Source organism: Octopus bimaculoides, chromosome 26, assembly GCF_001194135.2.
Source record: "Octopus bimaculoides isolate UCB-OBI-ISO-001 chromosome 26, ASM119413v2, whole genome shotgun sequence".
Lineage (NCBI taxonomy): Eukaryota > Metazoa > Mollusca > Cephalopoda > Octopoda > Octopodidae > Octopus > Octopus bimaculoides.
Window position 1 is genome coordinate 2,311,334 of NC_069006.1, and position 5,588 is coordinate 2,316,921.

The 5,588-nt window shown below is 38.0% G+C and overlaps 2 protein-coding genes across 2 annotated transcripts in view; one reads left to right on the plus strand and one right to left on the minus strand.

Annotated features, from left to right (window-relative positions):
* The window catches only part of LOC106880589 (uncharacterized), a 33,715-nt gene extending 32,955 nt beyond the window's left edge, over window positions 1-760 (minus strand). Inside the window, exon 1 of the mRNA XM_014930593.2 lies at window positions 89-760. The gene's annotated coding sequence lies outside the window, so the exon portion shown is untranslated. The remainder of the gene's footprint in view (window positions 1-88) is intronic.
* The window catches only part of LOC106880587 (uncharacterized), a 68,813-nt gene that overhangs the window by 23,199 nt on the left and 40,026 nt on the right, over window positions 1-5,588 (plus strand). The gene's annotated exons all lie outside the window — the stretch shown is intronic.

Genomic DNA, 5,588 nt, shown 5'->3' on the forward strand with positions numbered 1-5,588 from the left:
TATATATATATATATGAGGTCGGGTGTAAACAAAATATTAACTGAGCATGAAGTTGATCTATCATGGTTAAAATGGAATTCTACTTACGTGTGCATCTGTTTATTTATCGTTTTTTTTTTCTCATCTGTCTCTTTTGTTGCTACGCTGTTGAATACGTGGGTGAGAATTTGGTGCAGTTGCTTCGGTTGTTGTGATATATTTACTGTGTCGTCATATCATTAAAAAAAATTAAATGGAAACAAATTCGACCGTATATAGATTTACTTTCAAAGCAATGTTCCAGTAAATCACAAACCTCTTTCTATTCTAAATATAAATCATTCTGCATCTGTTTGACCTCATTTAAAGCTGCACGTTGTGACTCTGACGGGTCTTCTGTTGCTGTATAATTAGATCACTCGACCACAGTGTGACAGACGATGCTCAGAGGAAGTGGGTAGGTGTGTGCAAGGTGGTTGAATTGATATGCAGCTCTCTTATGTTTACTGAAGAATTTCTTTTAGAATTTCTTTGCTCTAATTATTTTAAATCGTCAACAAATTACTTAAAGGGCTGTGGCAATTGTATGAAGGGGAGTTGGCATTATTAGCCAAATTTTGGAATCAAAATATGGCAGCAGAGAAAGAGTAATATTTTGGCCCCAAAACCATTCTTCGTCTTTAGAAATGTTCTGCTTTAGTTGAGTCTCTCAGATTTCTTCTTGCTGACCTAATAAATTGCAGCTATGAATGCAAGTATAAAGTTACAAAACATTTTCAAAAAATATCAAGGAATGACTTGGAATACAAGAACAGTTGAAATTGGTACTGCTGAAAATTTTTGCATCTTCACATTGTGGAGAGTGAACATTGGGACGAAATTCAAATGTATATGTGAATGATATCTCCATTTCTTTAAAACTTTTATTTCTTAAACGATGATTGGCATCGTATCATAAATTGATCCCCATAATTGAAACTGAAATCTACATTAAATCTCTGAATCCACATGAATTCAGAAGGGATCGTCATGGGCTGCGAGTTTGGACATAGAAAACTGAAGATAATCAAGTTATAAAGTTAATTCGATAAAGTTGGACAGCCGGGTTTAGATTGTATTTCTGTCTTCGGAACTGCTGACCGGTTAGCGTTGATAAGGATCTCCATAGCATCACTTTTGTGAAGTTAATTGAACTTATTTTTATATGGTTTATTTCCCAATATGTTATTATCATCGTGTTTGTATCCCTCAAAAAAGAAAACAAAAATATTATCGAAAAATTGGATCCCTACAAATGCCATTTTCTTCATAGGTAATTCCATCAGGTTTAGCTGATTTCTTTCCTTTCTACTGATTCCATTGAAGAACACAAGAGACAAAGCTTGCAATTCACAGAGGAACTGAAAGTTCTAACAATATCATCAGTTGTATATGCACAGCAAACTTACTTGACCCGTTTGTAATAGCATAACCTTTATTAAGATGATATTCACCCCTGGATATTAGATTAACCCGTTGACAATAGCTTAACCACCTAATATTAATTTAATCCTTGAATATTAGATTTACTGCTTAGCATTAGATTAACCCCTGAACATTAGATTAAACCCTTCCGTGTAGACAACATTTGGCGTAAGTCTTCTTACATTTTCATTATGACGTCTACTTGTTGCTGATCTGGTAGATTCTTTTTGATCAGCAAATATTTTAAGATTCACTGGATCCCCAACTCTACTAAGAGCGACATATAGTAAGTACGGTCGAAGGCATGTAGATGCCGCACTTAGAAAGGCTTTGCCCTTGACTTTTGTTAATAGACATCGCAAAAGAAGGTCTCACTGGAAATTGGCGTCTTTTCAAAGTAAAGGGCAAATCGGTATGAGATGTTTGCAGAATAATGCAAGGAATCAAAAGTGTGCATCCTGCATCAACACCAGTTAGTTCACTTGCAGTTATTATATTATCTGACACTATAACGTGCGCCGTTGCAGTGCCCAATTCTCTGATCTAAGTTTCTTAGCAACATTATAGGAACACCCGTTTTTGATTTGATAATGTGGGGTGGCATGACACTTATATTAAGAGAATTCAGAAATTCAGGAAGATAGAAGGCAAATTGTTGATCTTCTGCAACGGAATCAATGCTCCTCAGAGTATATGTCTCACCTGGAAATTTCTGGATTATGTGGTAATTTAGATTGTCAAATTCTTTATTCTTTGTTGTTCATATTGCTCGTGATGATAACTGTTAGGCATTGTTAAAATTAACCTCTAAATCTTCATAAACATGGTTGATCAAATCTTCCTTGCTGTTGACTTGAAATTACCGAGGAATCTCTATTACATCATCAAATAATTGTCTTTGAACATTGGGGATTCTTCCATTACCAATTTGCAATAACCAAACAGAATGATATTCCAGTCGAGCTTGAGAGGTGTTATCATTAATCTGAGACAGGTTTGCACTCTCATATTAGTGGTGAGATGAAGTACTTCTCATTCGTGCCAAATTACGGATCTTTTCAAACATGCTCCAATTAGAGAAGACCCTTGTGTTTTTCGAACCACTGGAAGCATTTGACGGAAATCACCACCTAAAATTATCAATTTGCCGCCAAAGATCAAATCGTTGTTCATTATGTCCTTCAGGGTTCGATTCAGCGCTTCAAATATATAACGATGACACATGGGTGCCTCGTTCCAAACAATCAAGCGTGCACCGAGATATTCGCCCATAACTTGGTGACAGTTTGTCGTGGATAGCGGGTATAAATCCAAATTTTTAATATTTCTCTGAATATGGACGAACTGTTTTTTTATTTGAATCAAGCACGATGAGATTTCAATTCAAGCAAATTGTTTCAACAATTTCTTCAAAACGATTTCAGCATAAACTTTCGGAAAATATGCTCAAAAAGAAACAAAAAATATTCAGTGAATCTTCTCAGATGCAAAAGCCTTTGTATCAATGATAGAAGTTTTATCTTAACTTTTTCCTGAATTCACAAACTGACTGGTGGGAATAAAATGACCTGTTAATTATCGACTCTGTTCATATATATATATATATATATATATATATATATATATACGTGTGTGTGTATGTATGCGTTACCAGTAACATAAATATCTATCTATCTATCTATCTATCTATCTATCGTCTGTCTGTCTGTTTATCACTCTCTCTTTCTCTCTTTCTCTCTCTCTTTCTCTCGCTGCCTCTTTCTCTTCCTCCACTAAAGCTACCCATCACTTTCACTCCATTTCAACCCATTTCACACTATTCAATTCTTTCACCTCTCACCCCAACACCATTTTTTACCATACTCTGCAGCACCACATTTTTCTTGTGTACCTAGGTTTTTATCCCCCAGAGATAAAAGAGTCAATACTTTTATCTCTTGCACACATAAGTCTGTCTTCAGTTCATTTCTCCATTGGAATTAAGATGGCATTGCTTTCATTACTGACCAGTCCTATACTATATACACGCATGCACGCACGCACGCACACACAAACACACGCGCGCATCTGTAATTACCTACATGTTTTCACATACCACTAAATCGAAGGAAATAATCTATTCCCTCTTTAGTGACATCAGATCTTATGATTATGATGAACGTGTCCAAAATTTGATAAAACTGTCCACAGAAGTTATGTGAAGAATTTTTTTGTTAATAACTCATTCTCGAATTGCCTCCTTTCTCAATTAGTATACTAAACATTGTGTACAAAAGGTATAAATTCAACATAACCCTAGGCATGCCTCACCAAAATGTTACCATGGCCCACGTTGGGAATCACGGTAATATCTATTTACTGGTGGCTTTGGACAGATGGACGGACAGACGCGGCCAGGTATGACAATATTTGTATCTTATTTACACAAGGTGAGGTATAAAAATAACCAAACTTTCTATTTCATTCCCTCCTTTCCTCTATCTAATTACTGATCGCGTCGGAAAGACGGACGGACGCGGCTCATATCATAGTATAAGATTTCATTTAGAGATAAAACGCTCTAAATTACGAGGGTAGGGTGAAAAATTCATAGGCTGAATATGAAGGAGTGATTCTAGGGTTTTGAAATCTTGCATAATATAATTTCAAACCTTTAATTACATTCGTCTTCCTTTTCGGGCGAACTGATATCTGGGGACCATTTGATACTACCTCGTATGAAAGAACCACGTGAATACTTCAATGTTATCTGACACAGATACACACACACACACACACACACACACACACACACACACACACACATGCACATGCACATGCATAGGTAAAGTATACTCTGTTGTGGTTTTGCATTTTCCTGACCTAAAATATGTCTAGTCATTGTTCGAATCCTGGAGGTTTTCATTGAACGATTTTTTGTATTTTTAATTACATCCTCTTTAAATTCGCATACTTCTACGCATAGTTTATGTATGTATGTATGTATGTATGCATCTATCTGTCTATTTATACGTGAAGGCGTAGCAATATGAAAAGAATTTAGTTTCTCAAAAACATGGTCCCAAGTTCAATCCCCAGCGTTGCAACTTGAGTAAATGTATTTTACAGTTGCTTCGGGTCGACGCCTTGTTTGTGGATGTGGAGGATAGAAACTGAAAGGGGCCTGCCACATTAACACACACATACATACACACAGAAACACACACATACGCGTTGTGTGTGTTTTTATGTGTGTACATATGTGTGTACATATGTGTAAATGTGTGTATGTGCGTGCGTGTGCGTGCGTGTGCGTGCGTGTGTATACGTGGGTGTGCGTGCGTGTGGATGTACGACGGTCTTCTTTCAGTATTTACGTCCCCAAATGAAGTCATTCGACAAACGAAATCGACAGAATATGCATTCTATCTATGATGTATCTATCTATCTATCTATCTATCTATCTATCTATCTATCTATCTATCTATCAATCTATCTATCTATCTATCTATCTATCTATCTATCTATCTATCTATCTCGAACCACTACTCCGGAAGCTGGCGACACTGAGGGGTATCCCACGGGAGCTGGGTTGCGGGACGAGCGTGTCTGCATATGCGGACGATGTCACCGTCATAGTGTCGAGCGAAAAGCACGTCGAGATGCTAGGCGAGACACTTAAAGAATACGAAACGGTGACAGGAGCAAAAATTAACCCGGAAAAGTCTGTGGGTTTGTTACTCGGCACCTGGAGAAGCAAGCCCATACCGTCCAACAGCGACTCCGTAGTGGGACGCTGGACGGACGGACCGGTTAAACTGCTCGGGGTCTGGTTCAGTCCGGACCTCCAAATGGATAAGAACTGGGACGAGATCACCAGTAGAGTGATCAAAACTCAGCCAAACATGGGCCGAGAAAAAGTTATCTCTAAAAGGCCGGGCGGAGGTGGCTAATGTGTATATCGCATCAGTCATCGATTACCGCCTGACCGTCGTGCCTTGTCCTGATGCCACTATCACAAAACTAGAACGCATACTTTTCCACTTTCTGTGGAAAGGTGGCGTTCCGATGGTGAGGCGATCCATTTGCTGTCAACAACCATTACATGGAGGACTGGGGATGCCGTGGTTAATGATGCGCAGACATGCGCTGAGACTGCGGCATC